This window comes from Ambystoma mexicanum, chromosome 13 (genome assembly GCF_040938575.1).
Source record: "Ambystoma mexicanum isolate Mex_15411 chromosome 13, UKY_AmexF1_1, whole genome shotgun sequence".
Classification (NCBI taxonomy): Eukaryota; Metazoa; Chordata; class Amphibia; order Caudata; family Ambystomatidae; genus Ambystoma; species Ambystoma mexicanum.
The window spans coordinates 356,911,073-356,929,351 of NC_090938.1; the positions used below are offsets into that span (position 1 = coordinate 356,911,073).

General features: G+C 43.7%; 20 non-coding genes across 20 annotated transcripts; 5 read left to right on the forward strand and 15 right to left on the reverse strand.

Annotated features, from left to right (window-relative positions):
* The first annotated feature begins 519 nt into the window (after positions 1 to 519).
* On the forward strand, positions 520 to 614 carry TRNAI-UAU (transfer RNA isoleucine (anticodon UAU)). The gene is made up of 2 exons: positions 520 to 557; positions 579 to 614. It is a non-coding gene; the product is annotated as a tRNA-Ile (tRNA).
* Positions 615 to 2,102: 1,488 nt separating this feature from the next.
* Positions 2,103 to 2,174, reverse strand: TRNAT-CGU (transfer RNA threonine (anticodon CGU)). Its single transcript has one exon. It is a non-coding gene; the product is annotated as a tRNA-Thr (tRNA).
* A 546-nt stretch (positions 2,175 to 2,720) lies between these two features.
* TRNAS-GCU (transfer RNA serine (anticodon GCU)) lies at positions 2,721 to 2,802 on the reverse strand. Its single transcript has one exon. It is a non-coding gene; the product is annotated as a tRNA-Ser (tRNA).
* Positions 2,803 to 3,489: 687 nt separating this feature from the next.
* On the reverse strand, positions 3,490 to 3,561 carry TRNAT-UGU (transfer RNA threonine (anticodon UGU)). The gene has a single exon. It is a non-coding gene; the product is annotated as a tRNA-Thr (tRNA).
* A 465-nt stretch (positions 3,562 to 4,026) lies between these two features.
* Positions 4,027 to 4,103, reverse strand: TRNAS-GCU (transfer RNA serine (anticodon GCU)). The gene has a single exon. It is a non-coding gene; the product is annotated as a tRNA-Ser (tRNA).
* A 480-nt stretch (positions 4,104 to 4,583) lies between these two features.
* Positions 4,584 to 4,678, forward strand: TRNAI-UAU (transfer RNA isoleucine (anticodon UAU)). Its single transcript has 2 exons — positions 4,584 to 4,621; positions 4,643 to 4,678. It is a non-coding gene; the product is annotated as a tRNA-Ile (tRNA).
* A 1,488-nt stretch (positions 4,679 to 6,166) lies between these two features.
* On the reverse strand, positions 6,167 to 6,238 carry TRNAT-CGU (transfer RNA threonine (anticodon CGU)). The gene has a single exon. It is a non-coding gene; the product is annotated as a tRNA-Thr (tRNA).
* Positions 6,239 to 6,784: 546 nt separating this feature from the next.
* TRNAS-GCU (transfer RNA serine (anticodon GCU)) lies at positions 6,785 to 6,866 on the reverse strand. Its single transcript has one exon. It is a non-coding gene; the product is annotated as a tRNA-Ser (tRNA).
* Positions 6,867 to 7,553: 687 nt separating this feature from the next.
* On the reverse strand, positions 7,554 to 7,625 carry TRNAT-UGU (transfer RNA threonine (anticodon UGU)). Its single transcript has one exon. It is a non-coding gene; the product is annotated as a tRNA-Thr (tRNA).
* Positions 7,626 to 8,090: 465 nt separating this feature from the next.
* On the reverse strand, positions 8,091 to 8,167 carry TRNAS-GCU (transfer RNA serine (anticodon GCU)). Its single transcript has one exon. It is a non-coding gene; the product is annotated as a tRNA-Ser (tRNA).
* A 480-nt stretch (positions 8,168 to 8,647) lies between these two features.
* On the forward strand, positions 8,648 to 8,742 carry TRNAI-UAU (transfer RNA isoleucine (anticodon UAU)). The gene is made up of 2 exons: positions 8,648 to 8,685; positions 8,707 to 8,742. It is a non-coding gene; the product is annotated as a tRNA-Ile (tRNA).
* A 1,499-nt stretch (positions 8,743 to 10,241) lies between these two features.
* TRNAT-CGU (transfer RNA threonine (anticodon CGU)) lies at positions 10,242 to 10,313 on the reverse strand. The gene has a single exon. It is a non-coding gene; the product is annotated as a tRNA-Thr (tRNA).
* Positions 10,314 to 10,859: 546 nt separating this feature from the next.
* Positions 10,860 to 10,941, reverse strand: TRNAS-GCU (transfer RNA serine (anticodon GCU)). The gene has a single exon. It is a non-coding gene; the product is annotated as a tRNA-Ser (tRNA).
* A 687-nt stretch (positions 10,942 to 11,628) lies between these two features.
* Positions 11,629 to 11,700, reverse strand: TRNAT-UGU (transfer RNA threonine (anticodon UGU)). Its single transcript has one exon. It is a non-coding gene; the product is annotated as a tRNA-Thr (tRNA).
* A 1,022-nt stretch (positions 11,701 to 12,722) lies between these two features.
* On the forward strand, positions 12,723 to 12,817 carry TRNAI-UAU (transfer RNA isoleucine (anticodon UAU)). The gene is made up of 2 exons: positions 12,723 to 12,760; positions 12,782 to 12,817. It is a non-coding gene; the product is annotated as a tRNA-Ile (tRNA).
* A 1,503-nt stretch (positions 12,818 to 14,320) lies between these two features.
* Positions 14,321 to 14,392, reverse strand: TRNAT-CGU (transfer RNA threonine (anticodon CGU)). The gene has a single exon. It is a non-coding gene; the product is annotated as a tRNA-Thr (tRNA).
* Positions 14,393 to 14,938: 546 nt separating this feature from the next.
* TRNAS-GCU (transfer RNA serine (anticodon GCU)) lies at positions 14,939 to 15,020 on the reverse strand. Its single transcript has one exon. It is a non-coding gene; the product is annotated as a tRNA-Ser (tRNA).
* A 687-nt stretch (positions 15,021 to 15,707) lies between these two features.
* Positions 15,708 to 15,779, reverse strand: TRNAT-UGU (transfer RNA threonine (anticodon UGU)). The gene has a single exon. It is a non-coding gene; the product is annotated as a tRNA-Thr (tRNA).
* A 465-nt stretch (positions 15,780 to 16,244) lies between these two features.
* TRNAS-GCU (transfer RNA serine (anticodon GCU)) lies at positions 16,245 to 16,321 on the reverse strand. The gene has a single exon. It is a non-coding gene; the product is annotated as a tRNA-Ser (tRNA).
* A 480-nt stretch (positions 16,322 to 16,801) lies between these two features.
* Positions 16,802 to 16,896, forward strand: TRNAI-UAU (transfer RNA isoleucine (anticodon UAU)). The gene is made up of 2 exons: positions 16,802 to 16,839; positions 16,861 to 16,896. It is a non-coding gene; the product is annotated as a tRNA-Ile (tRNA).
* Positions 16,897 to 18,279: the final 1,383 nt, after the last annotated feature.

An 18,279-nucleotide genomic window follows, 5' to 3' on the forward strand; every position in this document is an offset into this window, starting at 1 on the left:
ATTAGCAGTCCATCGCCTTAACCACTCGGCCACCTCGTCTACAGGGATTATGTTAGGCATTCAAGTCTTTACAGGTAATAACACAAACATCTTCAAAATAGAACCACAATGCGTTCCTTGTTGAGGTACATCCAGCCGTTTGCAGGAAAACTGCCTCACTTGCTGTTGAGAAAAATTCATCAAAGTCCTGGGGTGTTTATAGGCATCGCCAAGATGACATTGGGAGGTGTTTCAATTGACACGTGTTGAATATGAGGAAGAGCATCATGCTGGCTCCAGTGGCACTGCCTGCAGCATGACAAAAATGTAGAAGGGACATTTGACTGCACCATTGGCTGAACATCAGTGGCAAAGTATATATCAGGCTAAAAGGTAAGCTCCAGTGGCACAATATGGGCACTACAAGGCACCCATAATTTGGTGTCAGCTAAAAAGACAATGCCAGAGCTTGTGGATGCTTTTGTACACTTGTGTGTGTGTTTGTGGGTGTAGTTTCATGTCGAAAACCAAAACACAGCAGCTCCAGTGGCGCAATCGGTTAGCGCGCGGTACTTATACAGCAGTACATGCAGTGAGCAATGCCGAGGTTGTGAGTTCAAGCCTCACCTGGAGCAACTTTGGAACTTTTTACTAATTCACCTCAAAACTGAATTATTGAACCAATAAATGTTCTGGACATTTTTTGGTTCACCTCAAGGTTTCCTTGATTGTCAGTTAATGTTGTATGACAGCTCCTCTGCCTTTTAGACATGGAATACTCATTGCAAGTTATTTATGGGGTGTTTGCGCTTTAAATACAGCTACGGAGGGTTTTTGAAAATAGAACAGAAAATAAAAAATGTCAACTGTTATTATACTCCATTTTCTGCTGAGCACCACTTACGGAAGACATTTGTAAAGGTAGAAAAAGGGTTACTGGAGTAGGATCCAGGAGACAATATCAACTTACAAAGAATAATGTTGTCTATTTACTGCATTATCGCCTTTGAAGCAAACCTCTGAGAATAAATACCCTTTCACTAATCAGGCAGTCACTTTGATAAAATCAAGCAGAACAAGGATGCTGATAGGAACTCGCCTCATTTGCATATGGGCTAGGGCTTCTGGGAGCCATGAGAATTAGGAGTTGAAGGTTTTGCAGATCGAGATTGCTAAAGGGCTGGGCATTTGCACAGACCTCTCCATGCCTGATTGGTGCCGAAGGTTAGTTGCAAGTGGTCCCCTGCTCACCCTACCTTACACAGGGCCATGCCCAGTTAGGCCCCTCAGGGCTAGGCCCGGCAGGGCTAAGCCCGGCGTTCGTCAGGCGAAGTGCCTGGACCCCTGCTCATCATACCTCAGAATCTGGTCTAGCTATTGCAGACATGGGGAATGGTGCTTATATCCCATTGACAGCGCCCACAAGCTGCATACTAATAGCCAATGATGTGTGAATGCGGTCAGGGTAGCAGACATATAGAACAATTGGGTGGGTTCGCTTCCGAACTGGAGGCACAGGAGCAGGAGAGAATGGCTGTTGGCGATGTATGCATCTTGCTCTGCGTGAACACATCTACCGACCCCTTCCCCTACACACACGGGCACATACACACACACACACACACATAGCCATTGGAGCTATGCAGAGCTAATCAGAAAGATTGGTAATCATTAGAACATGAAAGATATGTGTTCATTTTTTATTAAACTTGTGGACTCCCGCAGAAACGGAGGGACTCACATCTCTAATTGAGGCTTGCTTACCTCTATACAAATGTGTTTGCTGGCTGTCTTTCTTCAACTGGTATGTGCGGTTGTGTCTGTCTTTGTCTTTCAACACGCCTGGCACGTTTACATTATCAAAGAGATGATTGTATGGAGATGGGGAACACCCCTCCGTTGCATTGTGAACTTGAACAGTCTTTTCACCAAAGCAGCTACATGCGACATTGCAAGGTTTTTGTCAGTCTTTGCCTGAAAACATTAGGCCTTCCTCTCGAACTCTATTTCACTCCTTCTGTGGAAGACTTCAATTATGAGGATGCATCCCGTCATAAAAGGTTCTCTGTAGATGGTGCAACTCTGGCTTCTCTTCCCCGTGCTTTTTGAAAATAATCCGCCCGAGGCCCTGATGAGGTTTGAACTCATGACCCCTGGTTTACGAGACCAGTGCTCTGCCACTGAGCTACAAGGCCACCTGCTGCTTGCTCACAGCCAACAACAGAAAGTGCAAAGAAACCATGGGTTTTACCTAGGTAGATCTCCAGGTATATGAATTTCTGGTTGTGTAAAAATGGCTGTATATCTCTGCATGTGTTCAGTACGTCATCATACATCTGATTTGCGAAAGCGTGTGTGCTTATGTTGGTGATACATTGTCGGTATGCGTTTGAGTATGTACTTTTACGGGTATGTATGTATTGAGTAGGATGCTGAACAGGTTCATGAGTTTAGATAGCAGGTCAGAATGATGGCAAAAGGAACATGTAAAAGGCAGACAACTAAAAGAAAAAAGAATTTGGGATGTAAGCTTGGGAGTTTACTAACTGCGCTGATTTTGGCTCCTATAATAGTAAAGAATGGAAACCTACGAGGAAAGTCTTTGACTAATTTCATTCTCCGCCTGCACCAATGAACTTATTTTTACATCTCTATTTCCATATCTGTACTCATTCCTGTCTTTCACAGGGAGGTTGAAAGACTTTGGTCTATGTTTAAATGCAGACTATAAAGAAAAAATACGACGAAGGTGGGATTCGAACCCACGCGTGCAGAGCACAATGGATTAGCAGTCCATCGCCTTAACCACTCGGCCACCTCGTCTGTTTGGGAACGGTGCTCGAGTCCCATGCTTAAAGAAGAGATAAAACAATGGTGGTGCAAAGTCAGTGAAAAATAGATCATGTTTGTCATAATAGAAACAAGATCGTTGACTCGTTCTTCCTTACCCGGCCATTGATAGATAAACACATCAAGTTGAAGTTCAGAAAAATATAACAAGAGCTCCTGGAGGGTTCACAACACTAATCCAGAGGAAGGTGCTTGAGCTTCCGTATGGCACACCATTAGTAGTAAAACCAGCATAACGCAAGCTCCAGTTTCCCAGTGTTTGGCATCATTCAACGTTTCCAGCCAAGATCAAAGTTCAGATGCTGCTGCTTCCTGTGATGTCATTGAATTTAAATAGTGAGTGATGGCAATAACCCTTTTCCAATTAAATTTTGCCACATCAACGTCCCTGAAAATAGAGAAAGGCGTGCAACCCAGAACCGCTGTACTGTTCAATAGAGTAAGGGCTTCACCGTGATCATCTGCATCTGTCATCACAAGATTATCAAGGTCTTTTTCTTGAAGAAATTAGGTCCAGAAAGCCGACCTTCCCCACAGACTATTCAGACACCTTGCGCTTGTGGCTTTGTTATAGGCCCGAATCCATTGGTAAAAGGTTGCACAGGTACAATGTGCAATATCAGTTCCTATTCAACAATGTTCAAGAAAATTACCATTTGGAGGCCCTGATGAGGATCGAACTCACGACCCCTGGTTTACAAGACCAGTGCTCTGCCACTGAGCTACAGAGCCCCTCAGGTTACCACGCATAACAGCAACACAACGAGCACACAACATGATGTTTACTGGGTAGACATATTTGAAGGGTGTGTGAGAATGTATGTATATGATTGTGATTTGACCTGTTTTTTTCTGGCCGATTTTTTGAGGAGCAGCTAATTTGTGCGTATTCCGTGCAATTTTAGGGTGACTAATGAGGAGATGTGATGCGTGAAAGTTGAAAAAAACATGTACATGGCAGCAGAGAGACAATATGGATATTACCTTTGCTTTTTTAAATTTCTATCCGGATTCTGGCTCAAAGGGTAGTCAAGCACAGCAGATTGCATTCCTGCCAGTAACACGACAACCTTGTTTGTGTCCTTCTTAATCAACTAACATGCATATTTTCACTTTTGTCTGTATGTTCTTTGAAAGCCAATGGCAATGGTGCTTAGAGCAATGCAGATGTTTAAAAAAGATTTCAAAAGTTAAAATCGACAAAGGTGGGATTCGAAACCACGCGTGTACAGCGGATTAGCAGTCCATCGCCTTAACCACTCGGCCACCTCGTCTACAGGGATTATGTTAGGCATTCAAGTCTTTACAGGTAATAACACAAACATCTTCAAAATAGAACCACAATGCGTTCCTTGTTGAGGTACATCCAGCCGTTTGCAGGAAAACTGCCTCACTTGCTGTTGAGAAAAATTCATCAAAGTCCTGGGGTGTTTATAGGCATCGCCAAGATGACATTGGGAGGTGTTTCAATTGACACGTGTTGAATATGAGGAAGAGCATCATGCTGGCTCCAGTGGCACTGCCTGCAGCATGACAAAAATGTAGAAGGGACATTTGACTGCACCATTGGCTGAACATCAGTGGCAAAGTGTATATCAGGCTAAAAGGTAAGCTCCAGTGGCACAATATGGGCACTACAAGGCACCCATAATTTGGTGTCAGCTAAAAAGACAATGCCACAGCTTGTGGGTGCTTTTGTACACTTGTGTGTGTGTTTGTGGGTGTAGTTTCATGTCGAAAACCAAAACACAGCAGCTCCAGTGGCGCAATCGGTTAGCGCGCGGTACTTATACAGCAGTACATGCAGTGAGCAATGCCGAGGTTGTGAGTTCAAGCCTCACCTGGAGCAACTTTGGAACTTTTTACTAATTCACCTCAAAACTGAATTATTGAACCAATAAATGTTCTGGACATTTTTTGGTTCACCTCAAGGTTTCCTTGATTGTCAGTTAATGTTGTATGACAGCTCCTCTGCCTTTTAGACATGGAATACTCATTGCAAGTTATTTATGGGGTGTTTGCGCTTTAAATACAGCTACGGAGGGTTTTTGAAAATAGAACAGAAAATAAAAAATGTCAACTGTTATTATACTCCATTTTCTGCTGAGCACCACTTACGGAAGACATTTGTAAAGGTAGAAAAAGGGTTACTGGAGTAGGATCCAGGAGACAATATCAACTTACAAAGAATAATGTTGTCTATTTACTGCATTATCGCCTTTGAAGCAAACCTCTGAGAATAAATACCCTTTCACTAATCAGGCAGTCACTTTGATAAAATCAAGCAGAACAAGGATGCTGATAGGAACTCGCCTCATTTGCATATGGGCTAGGGCTTCTGGGAGCCATGAGAATTAGGAGTTGAAGGTTTTGCAGATCGAGATTGCTAAAGGGCTGGGCATTTGCACAGACCTCTCCATGCCTGATTGGTGCCGAAGGTTAGTTGCAAGTGGTCCCCTGCTCACCCTACCTTACACAGGGCCATGCCCAGTTAGGCCCCTCAGGGCTAGGCCCGGCAGGGCTAAGCCCGGCGTTCGTCAGGCGAAGTGCCTGGACCCCTGCTCATCATACCTCAGAATCTGGTCTAGCTATTGCAGACATGGGGAATGGTGCTTATATCCCATTGACAGCGCCCACAAGCTGCATACTAATAGCCAATGATGTGTGAATGCGGTCAGGGTAGCAGACATATAGAACAATTGGGTGGGTTCGCTTCCGAACTGGATGCACAGGAGCAGGAGAGAATGGCTGTTGGCGATGTATGCAACTTGCTCTGCGTGAACACATCTACCGACCCCTTCCCCTACACACACGGGCACATACACACACACACACACACATAGCCATTGGAGCTATGCAGAGCTAATCAGAAAGATTGGTAATCATTAGAACATGAAAGATATGTGTTCATTTTTTATTAAACTTGTGGACTCCCGCAGAAACGGAGGGACTCACATCTCTAATTGAGGCTTGCTTACCTCTATACAAATGTGTTTGCTGGCTGTCTTTCTTCAACTGGTATGTGCGGTTGTGTCTGTCTTTGTCTTTCAACACGCCTGGCACGTTTACATTATCAAAGAGATGATTGTATGGAGATGGGGAACACCCCTCCGTTGCATTGTGAACTTGAACAGTCTTTTCACCAAAGCAGCTACATGCGACATTGCAAGGTTTTTGTCAGTCTTTGCCTGAAAACATTAGGCCTTCCTCTCGAACTCTATTTCACTCCTTCTGTGGAAGACTTCAATTATGAGGATGCATCCCGTCATAAAAGGTTCTTTGTAGATGGTGCAACTCTGGCTTCTCTTCCCCGTGCTTTTTGAAAATAATCCGCCCGAGGCCCTGATGAGGTTTGAACTCATGACCCCTGGTTTACGAGACCAGTGCTCTGCCACTGAGCTACAAGGCCACCTGCTGCTTGCTCACAGCCAAAAACAGAAAGTGCAAAGAAACCATGGGTTTTACCTAGGTAGATCTCCAGGTATATGAATTTCTGGTTGTGTAAAAATGGCTGTATATCTCTGCATGTGTTCAGTACGTCATCATACATCTGATTTGCGAAAGCGTGTGTGCTTATGTTGGTGATACATTGTCGGTATGCGTTTGAGTATGTACTTTTACGGGTATGTATGTATTGAGTAGGATGCTGAACAGGTTCATGAGTTTAGATAGCAGGTCAGAATGATGGCAAAAGGAACATGTAAAAGGCAGACAACTAAAAGAAAAAAGAATTTGGGATGTAAGCTTGGGAGTTTACTAACTGCGCTGATTTTGGCTCCTATAATAGTAAAGAATGGAAACCTACGAGGAAAGTCTTTGACTAATTTCATTCTCCGCCTGCACCAATGAACTTATTTTTACATCTCTATTTCCATATCTGTACTCATTCCTGTCTTTCACAGGGAGGTTGAAAGACTTTGGTCTATGTTTAAATGCAGACTATAAAGAAAAAATACGACGAAGGTGGGATTCGAACCCACGCGTGCAGAGCACAATGGATTAGCAGTCCATCGCCTTAACCACTCGGCCACCTCGTCTGTTTGGGAACGGTGCTCGAGTCCCATGCTTAAAGAAGAGATAAAACAATGGTGGTGCAAAGTCAGTGAAAAATAGATCATGTTTGTCATAATAGAAACAAGATCGTTGACTCGTTCTTCCTTACCCGGCCATTGATAGATAAACACATCAAGTTGAAGTTCAGAAAAATATAACAAGAGCTCCTGGAGGGTTCACAACACTAATCCAGAGGAAGGTGCTTGAGCTTCCGTATGGCACACCATTAGTAGTAAAACCAGCATAACGCAAGCTCCAGTTTCCCAGTGTTTGGCATCATTCAACGTTTCCAGCCAAGATCAAAGTTCAGATGCTGCTGCTTCCTGTGATGTCATTGAATTTAAATAGTGAGTGATGGCAATAACCCTTTTCCAATTAAATTTTGCCACATCAACGTCCCTGAAAATAGAGAAAGGCGTGCAACCCAGAACCGCTGTACTGTTCAATAGAGTAAGGGCTTCACCGTGATCATCTGCATCTGTCATCACAAGATTATCAAGGTCTTTTTCTTGAAGAAATTAGGTCCAGAAAGCCGACCTTCCCCACAGACTATTCAGACACCTTGCGCTTGTGGCTTTGTTATAGGCCCGAATCCATTGGTAAAAGGTTGCACAGGTACAATGTGCAATATCAGTTCCTATTCAACAATGTTCAAGAAAATTACCATTTGGAGGCCCTGATGAGGATCGAACTCACGACCCCTGGTTTACAAGACCAGTGCTCTGCCACTGAGCTACAGAGCCCCTCAGGTTACCACGCATAACAGCAACACAACGAGCACACAACATGATGTTTACTGGGTAGACATATTTGAAGGGTGTGTGAGAATGTATGTATATGATTGTGATTTGACCTGTTTTTTTCTGGCCGATTTTTTGAGGAGCAGCTAATTTGTGCGTATTCCGTGCAATTTTAGGGTGACTAATGAGGAGATGTGATGCGTGAAAGTTGAAAAAAACATGTACATGGCAGCAGAGAGACAATATGGATATTACCTTTGCTTTTTTAAATTTCTATCCGGATTCTGGCTCAAAGGGTAGTCAAGCACAGCAGATTGCATTCCTGCCAGTAACACGACAACCTTGTTTGTGTCCTTCTTAATCAACTAACATGCATATTTTCACTTTTGTCTGTATGTTCTTTGAAAGCCAATGGCAATGGTGCTTAGAGCAATGCAGATGTTTAAAAAAGATTTCAAAAGTTAAAATCGACAAAGGTGGGATTCGAAACCACGCGTGTACAGCGGATTAGCAGTCCATCGCCTTAACCACTCGGCCACCTCGTCTACAGGGATTATGTTAGGCATTCAAGTCTTTACAGGTAATAACACAAACATCTTCAAAATAGAACCACAATGCGTTCCTTGTTGAGGTACATCCAGCCATTTGCAGGAAAACTGCCTCACTTGCTGTTGAGAAAAATTCATCAAAGTCCTGGGGTGTTTATAGGCATCGCCAAGATGACATTGGGAGGTGTTTCAATTGACACGTGTTGAATATGAGGAAGAGCATCATGCTGGCTCCAGTGGCACTGCCTGCAGCATGACAAAAATGTAGAAGGGACATTTGACTGCACCATTGGCTGAACATCAATGGCAAAGTGTATATCAGGCTAAAAGGTAAGCTCCAGTGGCACAATATGGGCACTACAAGGCACCCATAATTTGGTGTCAGCTAAAAAGACAATGCCAGAGCTTGTGGGTGCTTTTGTACACTTGTGTGTGTGTTTGTGGGTGTAGTTTCATGTCGAAAACCAAAACACAGCAGCTCCAGTGGCGCAATCGGTTAGCGCGCGGTACTTATACAGCAGTACATGCAGTGAGCAATGCCGAGGTTGTGAGTTCAAGCCTCACCTGGAGCAACTTTGGAACTTTTTACTAATTCACCTCAAAACTGAATTATTGAACCAATAAATGTTCTGGACATTTTTTGGTTCACCTCAAGGTTTCCTTGATTGTCAGTTAATGTTGTATGACAGCTCCTCTGCCTTTTAGACATGGAATACTCATTGCAAGTTATTTATGGGGTGTTTGCGCTTTAAATACAGCTACGGAGGGTTTTTGAAAATAGAACAGAAAATAAAAAATGTCAACTGTTATTATACTCCATTTTCTGCTGAGCACCACTTACGGAAGACATTTGTAAAGGTAGAAAAAGGGTTACTGGAGTAGGATCCAGGAGACAATATCAACTTACAAAGAATAATGTTGTCTATTTACTGCATTATCGCCTTTGAAGCAAACCTCTGAGAATAAATACCCTTTCACTAATCAGGCAGTCACTTTGATAAAATCAAGCAGAACAAGGATGCTGATAGGAACTCGCCTCATTTGCATATGGGCTAGGGCTTCTGGGAGCCATGAGAATTAGGAGTTGAAGGTTTTGCAGATCGAGATTGCTAAAGGGCTGGGCATTTGCACAGACCTCTCCATGCCTGATTGGTGCCGAAGGTTAGTTGCAAGTGGTCCCCTGCTCACCCTACCTTACACAGGGCCATGCCCAGTTAGGCCCCTCAGGGCTAGGCCCGGCAGGGCTAAGCCCAGCGTTTGTCAGGCGTTCGTCAGGCGAAGTGCCTGGACCCCTGCTCATCATACCTCAGAATCTGGTCTAGCTATTGCAGACATGGGGAATGGTGCTTATATCCCATTGACAGCGCCCACAAGCTGAAAACTAATAGCCAATGATGTGTGAATGCGGTCAGGGTAGCAGACATATAGAACAATTGGGTGGGTTCGCTTCCGAACTGGATGCACAGGAGCAGGAGAGAATGGCTGTTGGCGATGTATGCAACTTGCTCTGCATGAACACATCTACCGACCCCTTCCCCTACACACACGGGCACATACACACACACACACACACATAGCCATTGGAGCTATGCAGAGCTAATCAGAAAGATTGGTAATCATTAGAACATGAAAGATATGTGTTCATTTTTTATTAAACTTGTGGACTCCCGCAGAAACGGAGGGACTCACATCTCTAATTGAGGCTTGCTTACCTCTATACAAATGTGTTTGCTGGCTGTCTTTCTTCAACTGGTATGTGCGGTTGTGTCTGTCTTTGTCTTTCAACACGCCTGGCACGTTTACATTATCAAAGAGATGATTGTATGGAGATGGGGAACACCCCTCCGTTGCATTGTGTACTTGAACAGTCTTTTCACCAAAGCAGCTACATGCGACATTGCAAGGTTTTTGTCAGTCTTTGCCTGAAAACATTAGGCCTTCCTCTCGAACTCTATTTCACTCCTTCTGTGGAAGACTTCAATTATGAGGATGCATCCCGTCATAAAAGGTTCTCTGTAGATGGTGCAACTCTGGCTTCTCTTCCCCGTGCTTTTTGAAAATAATCCGCCCGAGGCCCTGATGAGGTTTGAACTCATGACCCCTGGTTTACGAGACCAGTGCTCTGCCACTGAGCTACAAGGCCACCTGCTGCTTGCTCACAGCCAACAACAGAAAGTGCAAAGAAACCATGGGTTTGACCTAGGTAGATCTCCAGGTATATGAATTTCTGGTTGTGTAAAAATGGCTGTATATCTCTGCATGTGTTCAGTACGTCATCATACATCTGATTTGCGAAAGCGTGTGTGCTTATGTTGGTGATACATTGTCGGTATGCGTTTGAGTATGTACTTTTACGGGTATGTATGTATTGAGTAGGATGCTGAACAGGTTCATGAGTTTAGATAGCAGGTCAGAATGATGGCAAAATGAACATGTAAAAGGCAGACAACTAAAAGAAAAAAGAATTTGGGATGTAAGCTTGGGAGTTTACTAACTGCGCTGATTTTGGCTCCTATAATAGTAAAGAATGGAAACCTACGAGGAAAGTCTTTGACTAATTTCATTCTCCGCCTGCACCAATGAACTTATTTTTACATCTCTATTTCCATATCTGTACTCATTCCTGTCTTTCACAGGGAGGTTGAAAGACTTTGGTCTATGTTTAAATGCAGACTATAAAGAAAAAATACGACGAAGGTGGGATTCGAACCTACGCGTGCAGAGCACAATGGATTAGCAGTCCATCGCCTTAACCACTCGGCCACCTCGTCTGTTTGGGAACGGTGCTCGAGTCCCATGCTTAAAGAAGAGATAAAACAATGGTGGTGCAAAGTCAGTGAAAAATAGATCATGTTTGTCATAATAGAAACAAGATCGTTGACTCGTTCTTCCTTACCCGGCCATTGATAGATAAACACATCAAGTTGAAGTTCAGAAAAATATAACAAGAGCTCCTGGAGGGTTCACAACACTAATCCAGAGGAAGGTGCTTGAGCTTCCGTATGGCACACCATTAGTAGTAAAACCAGCATAACGCAAGCTCCAGTTTCCCAGTGTTTGGCATCATTCAACGTTTCCAGCCAAGATCAAAGTTCAGATGCTGCTGCTTCCTGTGATGTCATTGAATTTAAATAGTGAGTGATGGCAATAACCCTTTTCCAATTAAATTTTGCCACATCAACGTCCCTGAAAATAGAGAAAGGCGTGCAACCCAGAACCGCTGTACTGTTCAATAGAGTAAGGGCTTCACCGTGATCATCTGCATCTGTCATCACAAGATTATCAAGGTCTTTTTCTTGAAGAAATTAGGTCCAGAAAGCCGACCTTCCCCACAGACTATTCAGACACCTTGCGCTTGTGGCTTTGTTATAGGCCCGAATCCATTGGTAAAAGGTTGCACAGGTACAATGTGCAATATCAGTTCCTATTCAACAATGTTCAAGAAAATTACCATTTGGAGGCCCTGATGAGGATCGAACTCACGACCCCTGGTTTACAAGACCAGTGCTCTGCCACTGAGCTACAGAGCCCCTCAGGTTACGACGCATAACAGCAACACAACGAGCACACAACATGATGTTTACTGGGTAGACATATTTGAAGGGTGTGTGAGAATGTATGTATATGATTGTGATTTGACCTGTTTTTTTCTGGCCGATTTTTTGAGGAGCAGCTAATTTGTGCGTATTCCGTGCAATTTTAGGGTGACTAATGAGGAGATGTGATGCGTGAAAGTTGAAAAAAACATGTACATGGCAGCAGAGAGACAATATGGATATTACCTTTGCTTTTTTAAATTTCTATCCGGATTCTGGCTCAAAGGGTAGTCAAGCACAGCAGATTGCATTCCTGCCAGTAACACGACAACCTTGTTTGTGTCCTTCTTAATCAACTAACATGCATATTTTCACTTTTGTCTGTATGTTCTTTGAAAGCCAATGGCAATGGTGCTTAGAGCAATGCAGATGTTTAAAAAAGATTTCAAAAGTTAAAATCGACAAAGGTGGGATTCGAAACCACGCGTGTACAGCAGATTAGCAGTCCATCGCCTTAACCACTCGGCCACCTCGTCTACAGGGATTATGTTAGGCATTCAAGTCTTTACAGGTAATAACACAAACATCTTCAAAATAGAACCACAATGCGTTCCTTGTTGAGGTACATCCAGCCGTTTGCAGGAAAACTGCCTCACTTGCTGTTGAGAAAAATTCATCAAAGTCCTGGGGTGTTTATAGGCATCGCCAAGATGACATTGGGAGGTGTTTCAATTGACACGTGTTGAATATGAGGAAGAGCATCATGCTGGCTCCAGTGGCACTGCCTGCAGCATGACAAAAATGTAGAAGGGACATTTGACTGCACCATTGGCTGAACATCAGTGGCAAAGTGTATATCAGGCTAAAAGGTAAGCTCCAGTGGCACAATATGGGCACTACAAGGCACCCATAATTTGGTGTCAGCTAAAAAGACAATGCCAGAGCTTGTGGATGCTTTTGTACACTTGTGTGTGTGTTTGTGGGTGTAGTTTCATGTCGAAAACCAAAACACAGCAGCTCCAGTGGCGCAATCGGTTAGCGCGCGGTACTTATACAGCAGTACATGCAGTGAGCAATGCCGAGGTTGTGAGTTCAAGCCTCACCTGGAGCAACTTTGGAACTTTTTACTAATTCACCTCAAAACTGAATTATTGAACCAATAAATGTTCTGGACATTTTTTGGTTCACCTCAAGGTTTCCTTGATTGTCAGTTAATGTTGTATGACAGCTCCTCTGCCTTTTAGACATGGAATACTCATTGCAAGTTATTTATGGGGTGTTTGCGCTTTAAATACAGCTACGGAGGGTTTTTGAAAATAGAACAGAAAATAAAAAATGTCAACTGTTATTATACTCCATTTTCTGCTGAGCACCACTTACGGAAGACATTTGTAAAGGTAGAAAAAGGGTTACTGGAGTAGGATCCAGGAGACAATATCAACTTACAAAGAATAATGTTGTCTATTTACTGCATTATCGCCTTTGAAGCAAACCTCTGAGAATAAATACCCTTTCACTAATCAGGCAGTCACTTTGATAAAATCAAGCAGAACAAGGATGCTGATAGGAACTCGCCTCATTTGCATATGGGCTAGGGCTTCTGGGAGCCATGAGAATTAGGAGTTGAAGGTTTTGCAGATCGAGATTGCTAAAGGGCTGGGCATTTGCACAGACCTCTCCATGCCTGATTGGTGCCGAAGGTTAGTTGCAAGTGGTCCCCTGCTCACCCTACCTTACACAGGGCCATGCCCAGTTAGGCCCCTCAGGGCTAGGCCCGGCAGGGCTAAGCCCAGCGTTTGTCAGGCGTTCGTCAGGCGAAGTGCCTGGACCCCTGCTCATCATACCTCAGAATCTGGTCTAGCTATTGCAGACATGGGGAATGGTGCTTATATCCCATTGACAGCGCCCACAAGCTGCATACTAATAGCCAATGATGTGTGAATGCGGTCAGGGTAGCAGACATATAGAACAATTGGGTGGGTTCGCTTCCGAACTGGATGCACAGGAGCAGGAGAGAATGGCTGTTGGCGATGTATGCAACTTGCTCTGCGTGAACACATCTACCGACCCCTTCCCCTACACACACGGGCACATACACACACACACACACACACACATAGCCATTGGAGCTATGCAGAGCTAATCAGAAAGATTGGTAATCATTAGAACATGAAAGATATGTGTTCATTTTTTATTAAACTTGTGGACTCCCGCAGAAACGGAGGGACTCACATCTCTAATTGAGGCTTGCTTACCTCTATACAAATGTGTTTGCTGGCTGTCTTTCTTCAACTGGTATGTGCGGTTGTGTCTGTCTTTGTCTTTCAACACGCCTGGCACGTTTACATTATCAAAGAGATGATTGTATGGAGATGGGGAACACCCCTCCGTTGCATTGTGAACTTGAACAGTCTTTTCACCAAAGCAGCTACATGCGACATTGCAAGGTTTTTGTCAGTCTTTGCCTGAAAACATTAGGCCTTCCTCTCGAACTCTATTTCACTCCTTCTGTGGAAGACTTCAATTATGAGGATGCATCCCGTCATAAAAGGTTCTTTGTAGATGGTGCAACTCTGGCTTCTCTTCCCCGTGCTTTTTGAAAATAATCCGCCCGAGGCCCTGATGAGGTTTGAACTCATGACCCCTGGTTTACGAGACCAGTGCTCTGCCACTGAGCTACAAGGCCACCTGCTGCTTGCTCACAGCCAACAACAGAAAGTGCAAAGAAACCATGGGTTTTACCTAGGTAGATCTCCAGGTATATGAATTTCTGGTTGTGTAAAAATGGCTGTATATCTCTGCATGTGTTCAGTACGTCATCATACATCTGATTTGCGAAAGCGTGTGTGCTTATGTTGGTGATACATTGTCGGTATGCGTTTGAGTATGTACTTTTACGGGTATGTATGTATTGAGTAGGATGCTGAACAGGTTCATGAGTTTAGATAGCAGGTCAGAATGATGGCAAAAGGAACATGTAAAAGGCAGACAACTAAAAGAAAAAAGAATTTGGGATGTAAGCTTGGGAGTTTACTAACTGCGCTGATTTTGGCTCCTATAATAGTAAAGAATGGAAACCTACGAGGAAAGTCTTTGACTAATTTCATTCTCCGCCTGCACCAATGAACTTATTTTTACATCTCTATTTCCATATCTGTACTCATTCCTGTCTTTCACAGGGAGGTTGAAAGACTTTGGTCTATGTTTAAATGCAGACTATAAAGAAAAAATACGACGAAGGTGGGATTCGAACCCACGCGTGCAGAGCACAATGGATTAGCAGTCCATCGCCTTAACCACTCGGCCACCTCGTCTGTTTGGGAACGGTGCTCGAGTCCCATGCTTAAAGAAGAGATAAAACAATGGTGGTGCAAAGTCAGTGAAAAATAGATCATGTTTGTCATAATAGAAACAAGATCGTTGACTCGTTCTTCCTTACCCGGCCATTGATAGATAAACACATCAAGTTGAAGTTCAGAAAAATATAACAAGAGCTCCTGGAGGGTTCACAACACTAATCCAGAGGAAGGTGCTTGAGCTTCCGTATGGCACACCATTAGTAGTAAAACCAGCATAACGCAAGCTCCAGTTTCCCAGTGTTTGGCATCATTCAACGTTTCCAGCCAAGATCAAAGTTCAGATGCTGCTGCTTCCTGTGATGTCATTGAATTTAAATAGTGAGTGATGGCAATAACCCTTTTCCAATTAAATTTTGCCACATCAACGTCCCTGAAAATAGAGAAAGGCGTGCAACCCAGAACCGCTGTACTGTTCAATAGAGTAAGGGCTTCACCGTGATCATCTGCATCTGTCATCACAAGATTATCAAGGTCTTTTTCTTGAAGAAATTAGGTCCAGAAAGCCGACCTTCCCCACAGACTATTCAGACACCTTGCGCTTGTGGCTTTGTTATAGGCCCGAATCCATTGGTAAAAGGTTGCACAGGTACAATGTGCAATATCAGTTCCTATTCAACAATGTTCAAGAAAATTACCATTTGGAGGCCCTGATGAGGATCGAACTCACGACCCCTGGTTTACAAGACCAGTGCTCTGCCACTGAGCTACAGAGCCCCTCAGGTTACCACGCATAACAGCAACACAACGAGCACACAACATGATGTTTACTGGGTAGACATATTTGAAGGGTGTGTGAGAATGTATGTATATGATTGTGATTTGACCTGTTTTTTTCTGGCCGATTTTTTGAGGAGCAGCTAATTTGTGCGTATTCCGTGCAATTTTAGGGTGACTAATGAGGAGATGTGATGCGTGAAAGTTGAAAAAAACATGTACATGGCAGCAGAGAGACAATATGGATATTACCTTTGCTTTTTTAAATTTCTATCCGGATTCTGGCTCAAAGGGTAGTCAAGCACAGCAGATTGCATTCCTGCCAGTAACACGACAACCTTGTTTGTGTCCTTCTTAATCAACTAACATGCATATTTTCACTTTTGTCTGTATGTTCTTTGAAAGCCAATGGCAATGGTGCTTAGAGCAATGCAGATGTTTAAAAAAGATTTCAAAAGTTAAAATCGACAAAGGTGGGATTCGAAACCACGCGTGTACAGCGGATTAGCAGTCCATCGCCTTAACCACTCGGCCACCTCGTCTACAGGGATTATGTTAGGCATTCAAGTCTTTACAGGTAATAACACAAACATCTTCAAAATAGAACCACAATGCGTTCCTTGTTGAGGTACATCCAGCCGTTTGCAGGAAAACTGCCTCACTTGCTGTTGAGAAAAATTCATCAAAGTCCTGGGGTGTTTATAGGCATCGCCAAGATGACATTGGGAGGTGTTTCAATTGACACGTGTTGAATATGAGGAAGAGCATCATGCTGGCTCCAGTGGCACTGCCTGCAGCATGACAAAAATGTAGAAGGGACATTTGACTGCACCATTGGCTGAACATCAATGGCAAAGTGTATATCAGGCTAAAAGGTAAGCTCCAGTGGCACAATATGGGCACTACAAGGCACCCATAATTTGGTGTCAGCTAAAAAGACAATGCCAGAGCTTGTGGGTGCTTTTGTACACTTGTGTGTGTGTTTGTGGGTGTAGTTTCATGTCGAAAACCAAAACACAGCAGCTCCAGTGGCGCAATCGGTTAGCGCGCGGTACTTATACAGCAGTACATGCAGTGAGCAATGCCGAGGTTGTGAGTTCAAGCCTCACCTGGAGCAACTTTGGAACTTTTTACTAATTCACCTCAAAACTGAATTATTGAACCAATAAATGTTCTGGACATTTTTTGGTTCACCTCAAGGTTTCCTTGATTGTCAGTTAATGTTGTATGACAGCTCCTCTGCCTTTTAGACATGGAATACTCATTGCAAGTTATTTATGGGGTGTTTGCGCTTTAAATACAGCTACGGAGGGTTTTTGAAAATAGAACAGAAAATAAAAAATGTCAACTGTTATTATACTCCATTTTCTGCTGAGCACCACTTACGGAAGACATTTGTAAAGGTAGAAAAAGGGTTACTGGAGTAGGATCCAGGAGACAATATCAACTTACAAAGAATAATGTTGTCTATTTACTGCATTATCGCCTTTGAAGCAAACCTCTGAGAATAAATACCCTTTCACTAATCAGGCAGTCACTTTGATAAAATCAAGCAGAACAAGGATGCTGATAGGAACTCGCCTCATTTGCATATGGGCTAGGGCTTCTGGGAGCCATGAGAATTAGGAGTTGAAGGTTTTGCAGATCGAGATTGCTAAAGGGCTGGGCATTTGCACAGACCTCTCCATGCCTGATTGGTGCCGAAGGTTAGTTGCAAGTGGTCCCCTGCTCACCCTACCTTACACAGGGCCATGCCCAGTTAGGCCCCTCAGGGCTAGGCCCGGCAGGGCTAAGCCCAGCGTTTGTCAGGCGTTCGTCAGGCGAAGTGCCTGGACCCCTGCTCATCATACCTCAGAATCTGGTCTAGCTATTGCAGACATGGGGAATGGTGCTTATATCCCATTGACAGCGCCCACAAGCTGAAAACTAATAGCCAATGATGTGTGAATGCGGTCAGGGTAGCAGACATATAGAACAATTGGGTGGGTTCGCTTCCGAACTGGATGCACAGGAGCAGGAGAGAATGGCTGTTGGCGATGTATGCAACTTGCTCTGCATGAACACATCTACCGACCCCTTCCCCTACACACACGGGCACATACACACACACACACACACATAGCCATTGGAGCTATGCAGAGCTAATCAGAAAGATTGGTAATCATTAGAACATGAAAGATATGTGTTCATTTTTTATTAAACTTGTGGACTCCCGCAGAAACGGAGGGACTCACATCTCTAATTGAGGCTTGCTTACCTCTATACAAATGTGTTTGCTGGCTGTCTTTCTTCAACTGGTATGTGCGGTTGTGTCTGTCTTTGTCTTTCAACACGCCTGGCACGTTTACATTATCAAAGAGATGATTGTATGGAGATGGGGAACACCCCTCCGTTGCATTGTGTACTTGAACAGTCTTTTCACCAAAGCAGCTACATGCGACATTGCAAGGTTTTTGTCAGTCTTTGCCTGAAAACATTAGGCCTTCCTCTCGAACTCTAT